The following is a 14,724-nucleotide window of genomic DNA, read 5'->3' as shown; positions in this document are numbered from 1 at the left end:
TTTTAGAGTATTCTGTAGAGCAGCTTTCCATGCCAATGACTCATTTCCATGTGTTTTTGAGTACTGAAAGACCAAGCAAGATATTGAAATGTCTTATGAGTAGGCTTTGCTACAGATTCACCCAAAGTGAGGCTAAATTTTACTGGATGTTTGAAGCAGGAAGAGAACAAGACTCTTTTTGAACAAGTCTGTTCAGCTTTATCTAAGCTTCTTGGTGAGTAAGGATCAGTTTCTGAGATTGTTCAGAGATTCTGGGTTGTTTTTTTTTTTTTTTTCTTTCCCTTCCTAATTTGTAGTCTTATGTTGCCTTTTGAAATGGTTCCAGAAGATTTGGAACTGTCTGCTGTAATCACAGTCTGCTCCATAATTTCTAGTTATGAAAATACTAGAGAACACATTACAGTTCAGGATTATGGAAAGGGAAACCAGGTCATAATAATCAATAATAAGAATTTACTCTTTACCATTCACCTACTTTTGATGTTGAATTGTGCTATACAGGTTTCAGGTAGGGGATGATAAAGTTAAGGTAAAACAGTATATTACAAAATCTTTTGACATAATTTCTGCTCTGGAATTTACAAACAAGATTGGAGACTACATATAATTACAAGAGGTGGAGAGCCATACACAACAGTCTAGAATCACGGTTAGGTTGTGTATCAACATACCCACAGTATAAAGTGAGGGCAGGCATAGGAGTTAAGCACTATAGTGTTGGCTCTTGACTCTTCCACCAGGGATATTTGCCTTTCAACTGGGGAAGAAAAAAGATTACTAAGCAAAAGTAAATAACCTATAAAGTTTTAGACATCAGACATCTGGGAAAAATAAAAGCTGGGGCGGAGTCCTCTAAAATTAATGCAAGTGGTGACCTACTCCAAAGACAAACAAGACTGTCCAGAAAACATTTCTTTGTTGGAATTTTGCAAGACAGTCACTCCCACTAAAAGCTGTCAAAGGAAATTTATAATCGCTAAGTATAAACCAGGCCCCACCACAAAAACTGCCTTTTCTCTCTAGGACCTTGCCCAATCTTTTGTTTACTTTTAGATCTTAAGTGCTGAATTTCAAAAAATTCATGGCTTTAGTCTGGAATAATCTGGACTCTCACCTGAGATTGTGCAATAGGGTTTGGGAGTAATGAAACATGTTTTGGATTTGCTTGCAGGTTATTTTATTGCTGTAAAACATACAGCTGTTCGTCTGGTATTCATTGGTATGTTATCACTTGCTTGTTATTATCTGTGTTTTCAAGTCCTTTCCCTATGGGTTCTATCTCTCCAGGGACACTGTAGTAATAATAATGATAATGACTTCTATTCATGGATCATCTAATTTGTGTCAATGTTAATGTTTTTACATGTATGTGTATTTAACTCACATATTAGCTCAATGAGATGTTGCTGTTATCCTCTTTGTATAAATGAGAGGACCATCCAAAGTCACATCAGGTATTAAACTGCAGATCTGGATTTAAACCTAGTACTCCTTTTTTTTTTTTTTTTTTAAGATTGATTTATTTATTTGAGAGGGAGAGAGAAAGACAGGAAAGGGGCAGAGGGAAAGGGGAAGAAAGAATTCTCAAGCTGACTCCCTGCTGAACTTGGAACCTGATGTGGCAGGACAACATGATCATGACCTGAGCCGAAACCAAGAATCCGTCATTCTTTTTTTTTTTTTTAAGATTTTATTTCTTTGACACAGATAGAGAGACAGGGAGAGAGAGAACACAAGTAGGGGAGTGGGAGGGGGAGAAACAGGCTCCCTGCTGAGCAGGGAGCCCGATGCTTGGCTCCAGCCGAGGACTTTTGCTTGGCTCCAGCCGAGGACTTTGGGATCATGACGTGAGCCGAAGGAAGATGCTTAACCAACTGAGCCACCCAGGTGCCCCTATACCCAGTGCTCTTAAAGACATCCATATACTACCAACTCAAAGCAAAGATCTTTACTTCCCACTGTGTTAGCTGGCGCAAGACTGAATCTATGAGATTCTCAGGAACTGTTAAATCTTTAAATAGACATAATAAAGCCCTTCACCCCCCTTGACTTCAAACTAATCAAAGTTCCATGGGAACAAAAATTCTAAATATAGTCGCACTATATTTTGCACCCACTAAATTGTAAGGTATTTGGATCTGAGTCTTAGGACTATGTCTTAGTCATTTTAGTCTCCCCTTCTCCAACTTCTCCTTCTACCCACACAGTGTCTAATAATCTTGACAAATAATTGGTACTTAATAAAACTATAGACTAACTTGTGGCCCAAAGATTGTGCCTGGAATAGGAAAAAAAAATCATTCCTCATACTATGAAGGCAATCTAAAGCTCCTGCCTCAGTGGATTACCATTTAAAAACTCAAGTGTACTTTTGGAAGCTCCAACTTTTTGTCCCTGAGAGTCAATCACCTAGCAAATATAGAGGAGTCTATTTCAGATTAGAGAATGTGCAGACTGAAACTAAGGCCTATTTCGTGAATTTCCATATTAGCCTTGCCCATCCACTTTCTCACTCTTAGAGGCTCTCATTCCTAACACTGAAACTCATTGGCTTCAAAGAACTCTCAATAATTCAGCCAGGAACTTTGAGATTTCCTGCAAAAGATAAGAGATTGGTTGAGTTCCCAAACTTGGCCTTTCCTATTACTTTTTAAGCCTGTCTAGGAGCAGCAACATAATTCCAAAGTGCTAGACTAGTGGACATTGTTCTAGCCCAGAGTAAGTATATCATTCCTTTGTGTAAAAGAAAAAAGATTCAAGGGATTAAAATCCTAAATTTTGATTAAAAATTGAATGGATCTTGAGGATCCATCAGTTAAGCCTGAGAAAATTACTCATAGATTTTTCTAGGAAATAGATATTCAGGCATCATTCAAAGGGATTAGCTACATTTAACTTATCTTACATGAAGTATAACTGTGGGACCAACATGTTGAATTAGAATATAAGTTCTGCTTTAACTGAAAACAGAAATTTCCAGTGTTTTATCCCACTTACTTTTTTTTTTAAACAAATCATCAAGATATTTTGTAATGAATACAATTAAAAGCAAGGTTAGGGGCGTCTGGATGGCTCAGTTGGGTAAGCAACTACCTTTGGCTCAGGTCATGGTCCCAGAGTCCAGGGATCGAGTCCCACATCAGGCTCCCTACTCAGCAGGGAGTCTGCTTCTCCCTCTGACCTTCCCCCTCGCATGCTCTCTCCCCTTCTCTCTCATCCTCTCTCTCTCAAATAAATAAATAAATAAAATCTTCACACAAACAAACAAGGTTAAGGGACACCTGGGTGGCTCAGTTGGTTAAGCATCTGCCTTCAGCTCAGGTCATGATCCCGCGGTCCTGGAATCGAGTCCTGACTCAGCCTCCATGCTCAACAGGGAGCCTCCTTGCTCAACAGGGAGCCTCCTCCTCTCTGTGTGTGCTGTTTCCCCTGCTTGTGCATGTATCGCTCTCTTTCTCACACCCACAAATAAGTAAATAAAGTCTTTATTTAAAAACAGGCAAGATTAAGACAAAAAATACCTGAATAATAGATGACATACTTTATTGCATGGTCCACTGTTCCATTCATCACCTGCCTAGCAAATTCACTGGCTAAAAGGCTCAATCAGTTGATTCATGAGCAAATATATTGCACAACACTCTCATGATGAGTTTCTCATTCTCAAGTAGTGTCCAGGGACCCCCCTCAAAGGCCCAAAATATCCATTAAACAACCTGAGATCTAAGCATAGAAGCCACACAGGGTTCATTGGAATCCTAATGATGGCATGGCTGGTTGGGTTGCAGGAAAGGGATGAAAGGCAGCATAGTGGGTCCAAATTTATTTTGTTCCTCACATAGAGAGCCATGTCTGGAGATTAAACATCAGAACTAGGTTTTGTTTCTAACACCTTTGGTCTATCTTACAGCTTAATAAGCTGGAACTATCCTGCAAAGTACTTGTTAGAAACACTCATCCAGAACGCCTACAGAGTTCTAATACTGGAAGCTTCACACACTAACTGGAATTCAAATTCAGAAAAGCATTATGTGTCAGATCAGTTTATGTCCAAGTTTGCCTTTTTTTTTAAATACTGTTTTTGAATGTAATTTACATAGAGTAAAACTCAGCTATTTTATTCTGACAAACACATAGTCATGTAACCACCACCTCAGTCAAGGTATAAAACATTTCCATCACCTAAAGAAAAAAAAAATGCCCCTTTGTAGTCAGTCTCCTCCCTGATGCAACCACTCATCTGTTTTCTGTCTCAATAATTTTCCCTTTCCCAGATTGTCATATAAATGGAATCATACAGTAAGTAGCCATTTGAGTCTGGTTTCTTTCACTTAAGATAATGTATTTGAGATTAGTCAATGTAATTGCATGCATCAGTAGATTTTTTTTTCTTTTTATTGCCAGTTAGCAGTCCATTGTGAATATACCGCAGTTTGTTTATCCATTCAATAGTTGATGGAACTACAGTTTTTTCCACCTCTTGGCTATCATTAATAATGCTGCTTTGAACATTCATGTACAGATTTTTTGTGTAAGCATATATTTTCATTTGTCTTAGGTAGATAAATAACCTAGGAACAGGATTGTTGGGTCATACAGTAAGTGAGTGTTTAGTTTTATGAGACTAATAAATTGTCTTCCAAAGTAGCTGTGCCATTTTGCATTCCCACCAGTAATACATGAGAGTTACAGTTGCTCCACATCCTTGCTGGAACTTGATATTGTCAAGTTTGTTTCTTTCTGTCTACCCTTTAGTAGGTGTGTAGGAGTATCTCATTAGAGTTTTAATTTGCATTTTCGTAATGACTAATGATGTTTATTACTAATGTGTGTATTTGCCACCCATATATCTTTTTTGAAGTGTCTGTTAAAATATTTTGACAATTTTTAATTGGATTTTTTGATTTGTGTATCATAAGAGTTTTTTATATACTGTGCATACTAGTCCTTTATCAAGTATGCCACTTGGTTTTAAGAGTTGTAAGTTATCACAGGCAGTTGCCAGCATAATAGCACACAGAAAAATGATTTCTTCTCTGACCACAAAGAAAACTCTGCCGTTGTCAAGTGTTCTTCAAGAAGCTAGCTAACAGATGATATCAAAACCATCAACATTTTTACATACATGCATTTTTCTGAAACCAACATCACTGCAGACAGAAAACATTCTTTGTAGAAAAATGATCTAATTTCACAGTGAAATATGATCACCCTAAAAGAATGCTTTAAAATTGAGAAGCTGGTACCCACAAGCTTTTGCAAACAATGTGGAAAGTTAGCTAAGCCACAGTGTTCATACAGCATAACTAGATATTTTGTTTAGACTGGACCATGTTCTGAATATAAAAAAATCTAAATAGCTTACCAAGAAGCTTCTTAGTGGAAGGAGGTATTGAATATATATGGGCCTTTGATAACTCTCTACCATGAGTTTTTGTCAGGAGAACCAGGTCTATAATTCCTGTAACTTTCAGGCCTGTTTCTAGGAATTATTAGCTAGGGTGTCCCAAATTTCAATGCACATAAGAATCAGCAGCAGAGCTTCTTTTAAATGCTGATTTCTGGTCCCTAGCCTCCAAGATCCCAATTTAATTAGTTTAAGGTGGTATCTACATGTGTATGACAACACCAGGTGATTCTGATGGGTTGTTCAATGCATTACAGAAAGATTGGCCTGATTCTTATTGGGCACTTGATTTAAAAAAGTTAGAGGATTGAGCTGTAGCAATACGGTTTCTAAATGTAGTGTTTTATGATGCTTAACCTTAAACATGCCCTTCGAAAAGGTAAACTAGATATCACTATTCTTACTAGCCACACTATACCACTACTGTGGTATAGATTATTAATTGAAAATAGCTTTCACTTACAGATTGCTTGATATTTCTAAGATACTCTGCTAAATACTTCATATAATTTTTTTGTTTGTTTTAAAAGTAACCCTTTGAGGCAAACAGGTGATATATTTATCCCCATTTTAAGATGAAACTGAAGCTTAGAAAGTTTAATTAATCCAAAATTGCAGAACACAATTAAATATATGTATTACAAATCTCAAAAGCTAAAAAATACAGTTATATAAAATAGTTAACTATCTACTTCAACTAAACCCATATGTTTTAGTTATCCACTGATGCATAACAAATTACCCCCAAGATATTATTTTAGTGCTATAAATATTTTAAATAATCTGGTAAATATACCGGATGAACTGGAGTCCAGAGAGACAGAGTCTGGATAAGTAAGAGTACATGTTCAAAGATATACTGAAAATAATGTCTGGGAAAAAAAAAATAATGTCTTCATACTATTTCATAATACAGTAAAACTTCCAATTACAAGATAAGTAAGTTCTAGGGATGTAATGCACAGCATAATGAGTTTAGTTAACAATACTATATCATGTATTTGGAAGTTACTAAGTAAGATCTTAAAAGTTTTCTCACATGGAAATGTTTTATGTTGGTTGAACAGTAAATAATCTCATTAAAAAATAATTATATAAAATTAGGTCTGCCCTAATTCTAGGAAGTGTTATATCTGTACCCTAAAACACAAACCACTGAAAATTGTTCATTTCACTACTGGACCTTTAAGCTTGCTTCACCGTGCACTAGCCTCCCTATAACAAGAAACCACAAATGCCAATAGGAATTGATAGTAATCACCCTGGATCCTGCTCGTATCCACATCCAACCAGCACTGGCTTTGATCCCGTCTCCGTCAAGCTTGAAAGCTCTGACCCTAAAAACTGTGCTTCTATGTTAAACTTCTTGAGTTCTTTTCAAAATAGGCTTGATATCTCACCGCTGCTCTGATTATCTGTTATTCTTTGCCACCCAGGATTGCCAGGATTGAGTTTGCCTACTTGAGATTTAATACTACATTTTGTGTGTATAAAACATTCACAGTGGTCTGAGAAGTGGATCTTTGCATTTCTAAATATCATCAACAACAGGAATGAATCAGCAATGTTGTTTTAATAGCATGCATAACTGCCAGCATCTTAGAATCATTCATTGCAGTTGCTTCCTGGTTTATTTAGCAAACACCGCATATGAGCTATCACGGTAACCAGTTGTTGCCAAGTGCACTGGTGCCAATTAAACTGTTTTCTTCTCTTTCTCAAGATATTTCTCTCCTCATTCATCTAGATGGTGCTAGATGGTTCTGCCGGAGGTCAAAGTCTAACAAAAACAGAGCATCTGATATACTTACCCTCATGGGATAGATTTGTCAGGAGAAATATCAAGGAAACAATGAGGGGAACAGCTATATTGAACTTAAGTTTAACCAACAAATACCTGGTTGATGATTTACAGGAGACAAAAATCCTGGGAGAAAGGGATGATGTTAGCTGGAGTTAATGGCTGGCCAGGCACCATACTGGACTCAGGGTGAAGAGTGGCGTGTGCAGTGGCATAGCCCTTTCTTCACAGTGTTCATTGGCCATTACTAGGAACAAACACAAAGCCATGTACAAATCTGAACAAAGTAGTGGTGTCAAGAGGGCTCATGTCCAGTTGCATTTTTTAAATCTGAATTTATTTGAACATTTTATTTGTTAGCATAGTTATATGATTCAAAATCCAAAATATACAAAAAAGAATATGATAGAAATTATCACCTCTGTTCCACAGCCACTTAGTACCCATTCCTGTGAGCAACCTATGTTACCAGTTTCTTGCACATCCTCCCAGAGGAAATTCTTTATATATGCAATCTAATGAAATGATATATTTTATCAAATCTAGGATGCCATTGGTTGCATACGGGTGCAATTATTCTGTTTATATGTACTATATATGCTTTTTATTATATATACTATAAATATAGTATCTTATTATAATACTACAAAAGAATTTTTTTAAAGCCCTGCCAATTAAACCATGTCTTGTTGTCAGTTATACAATGAGTTCTAATTTCAGAGACATCCAAAATGTGAAAATCTGTGCGTTTTATAAACAAAATATATGGTGGGGTTTTTTTTTTAATTTAACACAAAAGATAGCCTGGGTTTTTGATTCTATACCATGCTTACTTCACTTAACAATACCTCTTGGAGTTTACTTTGTATCTAAGGCATTTCTTTCTCCTCTTTTATGTGGGAACACTATAGAAGGTGGTGTTTAACCAGTATGTCCTAAGTCAGAAAGTAAAAAAGGAAGGAATAAGACACTCTAGAAAAGATCATGAATAAGCAGCAGAGAACTGGAAACAAACAAACACCAATAACCCTAATTTTGTTCCTTTCATCCCCAAGGATAAAGATCTTCAAATTGGAAAGTGTAGAACAGATATCATGAAGAAAGACTCAAGTTTGCAGTAAAAGAAGAAAAATACTAAGATGATATCAAGTTAGTTTATAGGAGTTCAAGTCTCTGAGTGTGCACAAATACAAACTACAACACTAAAACACACAGATGTGACAAAATCATTCTTGGGAATCACTATGAAATATGATGGAAAAAAGAGGCGACTAAAGATTTTTGCACAAGTGGAAAATGTAGATTATAGGAAATACAGACTGGTAAAGTTTTTCATTCATTGAAAGTTCTAAAATACATTATTAAAAAGATGGTTTATTAGCATTTAAAAATAAAAATGTCATACTATTTCTTAAATTAAAAAAAAAAAAAGGAGGTAATTAAAAAGCCCCAGGATAGGTTCACTGAAAATCTTATGCCACAGCCAGGTTGTGGCTATGGTGTGGGGGAAAGAACTAAAGAGACGCTTGCTTTGCCAGCAAACTAAATGACTGCATCTTGTCAACAATCACATGACTGTTCCTTTCACGTCTGTTCCAAGTGACCTATAAAGAGCAACAAGTATGCATTGTGTGTCAACTACACTTTAAAAAGATTCTCTTCTTAAAAAAAAAAAAAGAAAAGAAAAGAAAAAGGAATAACAATCATAATTGGGTGAAAATTGGAATTGAAATTGAATTCAAATCCTGTCTCTGACACTACCTAGTGAACTTGGGCATGTCATTTCATCTTATTTTTCTTTCTCTAAAATAAGGAGATTACATTTATTAACTGCTAAGTTTCTTCCAGTGAATTGTATTTTAACTATAACCTGCTTGTAACTATATTATATATAACTGTATATATTTTAACTGTAATGTGGAGAATTTGGAAGATCTAGAGTTTGTTGATGTAAGCAAAATGTCTGATGTCTGTCATGAAATCTGTGGAAGTGATGAAGAAATGTGGATTATATTTCTACCTGGTTCCAATCAGATTGGCATTTTTTTTTTTTTTAGAGAATTTTTTTTTAAGATTTTTATTTATTCATTTGACAGAGAGAGAGAGATCACAAGTAGGCAGAGAGGCAGGCAGAGAGAGGGGGGGAGGCAGGCTCCCCGCTGAGCAGAGAGCCCGATGTGGGGCTTGATCCCAGGACCCTGAGACCATGACCTGAGCTGAAGGCAGAGGCTTAAGCCATTGAGCCACCCAGGCGCCCCAGATTGGCATTTCTATACCATGTGTTGACTAATAAATCAAGTAGAATCATAAAATTAGGAGAAACACTACAAAATCATCTCATATTACTTGGGGAAAAAAAAACCAATCCCTGAAATCAGTAAAAGGAAACTTAATAAAGTTTTCCTTGAACTCCTCTAACAGTTGGAGGTTCCTCAAAAATTAAATACAGAGTTGTCATAGGACCTAGCAATTCCACCCTAGATATATACCCATGAGAAATGAAAGATGTGTTCATATAAAAACTTACACAGAATATTCATAGCACTATTTTGTAATCGCCAGGAAGTGAAAATGACCCAACTGACCATCAGTTGATTAAAGGGTAAGATGTAGTGTATTCAAACGATGGAATATTATTCAGCTTTTAAAAGGAATGAAGTACTGATATATACTACAATATGGCTGAACCTTGAAAATATAATCCTAGATGAAAGAAGACAGACACCCAGACCACATATTATATGGTGCCACTTACATGAAATGTCCACTATAGGCAAATTAATACAGAGAGAAAGTAGGTTGTTGGTTGGCAGGGTATTGGAATGGGGGCAAGGGGGAATGACTGCTAATGGGTATAGAATTTCTTTTGGCAGTGATGAAAATGTTCTGAAATTAGGTAGTGGTGATAGTTATACAATTTTGTGAATAAACTAAATATTACTGAATTGTACACTTTAAAATGATGAATCTTACATCATGTGAATTGTATCTTATTTTAAAAAATTAATTTAGGTGGCACCTGGATGACTCAGTTGGTTAAGGTCTGACTTAGGTTTGGGTCCTGATCTCAGGGTCCTGGGATCAAGCCCTGCATTGGGCTTTTCGTTCAACAGGGAATCTGCTTCTCCCTCTCACCCTACTCCCCTCTCCTACACGTTCTCTCTCTCTCTCTCTCTCTCTCTATCTATCTATCTGTCTCTCAAATAAATTCTTTTAAAAAATTAGTTTGAAAGGCACTTATAGAAATTCAGTGTCAGAGACCAGACTTCATAGTTTTATATGGTAAAAAGAAAACAGATTTTGAATTGGCTCTGATATTAATTCTGATATTAGGACATAAGAAATATTATAGCTTCCCTCTTGTGCTCTTTCTTGGATCACTATATCTGAGTGAAGCAAGCTGTATGTTTTGACAACACCCAAGAAGCCCTATGGAGAGGAGCTCTAGACTTTAAGAACTGAGTCCTCCTGCCAGAAAACAGAAAGAACTTTCAAGTTATGTGAATGAGCCTTCTTAGGAGTAGATTCTCCTGGTCCAGTCAAGCCTTCAAATGATTGATTCATTTGGGGACTTAATGGGAGACCCAGAGCCAGAACCCCCCACCTAAGCCATTCCTGGATTTCTGCCTTTTTTTGGAATGATGAAAATATTCTAGGATTACATAATAATGGCAGTAGTGATAGTTGCACAATTTTGTGAATGTGTGAAAAATCGCTAAATTGTACACTCAGAAATGGTGTAAAATTACATATACTTGTAGCTTTAAGCAACTGAGTTTTAGAATACTTTGCTTCATGGCAATAGATGACTAAGACACATACTTTAAAGGACACTGAACAAACCTAAATGTGACCCAAGAAGAACAATCAGGAGGTCACTGGGGTGTGACGTCCTGTCACATGTAGACTGCACTTGAGGTGCTTTTGTCTGGAGTAGGAAAATCTGATGAGGACCTGGCTTCTGACTGCAAATATCTTCCAGTTGGATGACATCAGCATTATGGCTAAATAAAACATCCCTTGTCATGTCCCATCCCTCAACAACAACAATTCGGCATCCATCCTTGGACAAAAGTGACTTTTTGGGAACTGTGCAATCTAACACCAAACACCAAGGAGTCTGGGAGGAATATCGCCCACGTGTGTGACAGGTAATGGACATACAAACTTCAGTCCCAGGTGTGGACTGTGAACCAACTCCAACCCTTCTTGACCATAGTCTGGGAACCCTGGAAAACATGTCTCAGACAATCACTCATGGATGAGATAGCCTTGTGGAAGTCCAGCTTTCCAGCAGAGAGGTTCCAGGGTAACTTTGAAGCAAAATTAAAAAATGAGTGGATGCCTTGGTTAGTAAAGACTGGAGGAGGGGATTGCTACTTCAAATACAAAGACAGCAATGGAAAACTTCAAGAAACATGAAAAATCAAGGAAATGTGATACCACCAGAGGGTCACAATAATCTAGTAACTGACCTCAACAACATGAAGATCTATAATTTATCAGATAAATGAAGAATTCAAAAATAGCTGTTTTAAGGAAATCAACAAAACTAAGAGCTGGGTTTTTTAAAATGATAAACAACATTGACAAAACTTTAGCTAAACTAAAAGAGAAGGTTCAAATAAAATTAGAAATGAAAGAAAAGACATAACTGATACCATAGAAATAGGATCAGAGAGACTACTCTAAATAATTGTAAGTTAACAAATTGGACAACCTAGAAGAAAAGAATAAATTTACAGAAACAAACAACCTACCAAGACTGAATCACAAAGAAATAGAAAATCAGATTAGACCAATAATGAGTAAGGAAACTGAATGAGTAGTCAAAAAACCTCTCAACAAAGAAAAGCCCAGAACCAGATGGTTCCCCTAGTGAATTCTACCAAACATTTAAAGAATTAATACCAATCCTTTGCAAAGTCCTCCAAACAACAGAAGAGGAGACAATGTTTCCAAACTCATTTTACATGGCTAGAATTACCCTGATACCAAAGCCAGCTAAGAACACTATAGGAAAAGAAAATTACAGGCCAATATCCCTGATGAATATAACTGCAAGAATTCACAACAAAGTATTAGCAAACCAAGCTCGGTAGGTAATTAAAAGGATCATAAATGATCAAATGGGATTTATCCCCGGGAGGCAAGCATGGTTCAAAATATGCAAATCAATAAATGTGATACACCACAGTGATAGAATGAAAGATAAAAATCACACAATCATCTCAATAGATGCAGAATGAACATTTGACGAAGTTTGGCCTCCTTTTTTGATAAAAAACTCTCAATAGGGTATAAAAGCAATGTGCCCCAATATAATAAAGGCCATATATGACAACCACACAGCTAACATTATACTCAATGGTAAAAGTTTGAAAGCCTTTCTTCTAAGGTGAGGAACAAGACAGGGGTGTGTGTCTGCTACCATCACTCCATTTTAGCATAGTACCGAAAATTCTAGCCAGAACAGCTAGGCAAGAAAAAGAAATACAAGAGCCAAATTGGAAAGGAAGAAGTAAAACTCTCTATTTTCAGATATTGTGATTTTATATGTAGAAACTCCTAAGCTTTACCAAAAAGCTGTTAGAACTAATCAACAAATTCAGTAAGGTTGCAGTATATAAAACCAGCATACAGAAATCAGTTGCATTTCTACTTGCTAACCACAAAATATCTGAAAAGATATAAAGTAATCAAGTATTTTCCAGCCTGTGTAGGCAGACCTTCTCTATGTAACTCCAACAGGAAAAGAAAAAAAAGAAAAAGAAAAAAGAAAGGATACGTTTGGATTCTTATTAAACATTTGGTAAAAGCCATAACTGACCCACATGAGAAGGGGGCCCTTTAAAGGACGTTACCAGAAGGGTCCCAGCTGAGGCTCTGATGGCACTGTTAGAAATGTGTGTGTTCCTATGTGGGAACAAAGGATATCCTCTTAGGGAAATCCAAAGTTACTTCTCTCCTACCAGCCACCCTCATGATATATAGTATCCTATTTTAGGATACTCCATTGCAACTTAGAGCAGACCACAGCTGAGCTGTTCTTGTCAACACATAAAAACATTTGTTCTCTCTATATCAAACTACAAGCTGTGGAGTTCAGGATCTCTGACCAGTGCTGAATGCTGAGCAGTGGTGACAACTAACATCCTGGTGGGGCAAAGATTTTCACAATGGTATTATGTACATCTGCACTATCAACTTCTAGTGTTTTCATTGTGGTTTCACATAACTTCTCTCTCTTGTTTGATATCAATACTGTGAGTAGGTGGCAGCTATGACTCTCCTCTTTTATGTGGGTGAGGACACTGAGGTTCAGAGTCGTTTAGTGATTCACTCCAAATCACACAGCTGATTAGCTGGTCAGGCAGGGACTTAGAACCTGGATCCAGTCCATATTCTAAGAGAAATGTCACAAGCAAAGCTGAACTACAGGTAAACAGATCCTGCTGGGTGGCGACCAGAGGAGTTTTTGGTAAACTTCAAAGCAAATTAAAGCAAACAAGCCAGTGAAAGAAAGACTTGTCTTAATGCATACACCCCAGACCATTTTCCAGAGATAGTCTTCCACCTGCCTCTTCTGTATTAAACTTATTCATGGAAGGAACAAGTGTGGGGTTGCTTGATTTGAAAATAGGACAGTTGGATAGTTTCCTTTCTTGGAAAAGGACAACTATCTTCTAAGGATGATAGGAAGTAATGAAAAGGAAGCATGGTTTCCCCCAACTGTGGGGTACAAGAGAGAAATCAGTGATAAGAACCAGGAGTTTAAATTGGTTTAAAAACCGTATTCCCATGGTAAGCTTAACCTTTTTCTCTTAAAAGCTTAGCTGGTGCTCCCTGGGAAATTCATAAGGATTGGAGGGCAGGGGTCTCTGGCTCTGTTCCTGGTTGCACTACCCTGAAAGCTAATGGCACAGTTCAAACAGTGAGTATACCTCTTCCAGGAGACTGTGTTCTGCAGACTGAGGGAGGGTGGATTGGGAGCACTGGGGAAGTAGAATAGGAAAAATCAACAGCACTGCCTCCTTTTTCAAACAGACTTTTGGCTCACACCAGTACTAGTCACCAGACCTGGACTGAAACAAGCCCCAAAGGCCGAGGAGGTAGGCAACCAGTCTTATCTTTTCATCTCCAAGTGATCCATGGTTCCAGGGAAATTGAGAAGCTCAGGTCTCCAGTGAACCACATAAAAGCTCTGTGTCATTTCATACGCCGAGTGGCATTTTCCCCTTAATTAGCCTAGACACATTTCATCAAAGAGTTGATTGCTCCTTTCCAGAGACACTGAAGATGTTCTGCTGCCTGTGGTGATAGAGGGATGGAGAAGCATGAACCCAATGCTTCTCTTATTCATCATTTGTCTCAATCTTGAGCATTTTCTTACTTCCACAGGGAGACAGCAGTTTCTCGTGTAGAAAACATGGGTTTGGGAGCCAAATAGACTACAGTGAGTCTTGTTTCTATCACTCACAAGCTATGCGATCATGGGCACAGTATGTCCCCTCTA

General features: G+C 37.3%; 1 long non-coding RNA gene across 2 annotated transcripts in view; it reads left to right on the top strand.

Annotated features, from left to right (window-relative positions):
* Positions 1-14,724, top strand: part of LOC111155915 — a 32,112-nt gene that overhangs the window by 1,769 nt on the left and 15,619 nt on the right. The window contains exon 1 of one of the 2 annotated variants that reach the window (XR_002641166.1): positions 14,265-14,320. The exons of the other annotated variant lie outside the window; for it this stretch is intronic. This is a non-coding gene — a long non-coding RNA (uncharacterized LOC111155915). Of the gene's footprint in view, positions 1-14,264; positions 14,321-14,724 lie in introns of those variants that run through there. 2 annotated transcript variants of the gene reach the window in all.

This window comes from Enhydra lutris, unplaced genomic scaffold (assembly GCF_002288905.1).
Source record: "Enhydra lutris kenyoni isolate GAN:26980312 unplaced genomic scaffold, ASM228890v2 scaffoldscaffold44, whole genome shotgun sequence".
Taxonomy (NCBI): domain Eukaryota; kingdom Metazoa; phylum Chordata; class Mammalia; order Carnivora; family Mustelidae; genus Enhydra; species Enhydra lutris.
Note: the sequence above shows the minus strand (reverse complement) of the source record. Positions and strands in the feature narration are given on the sequence as shown.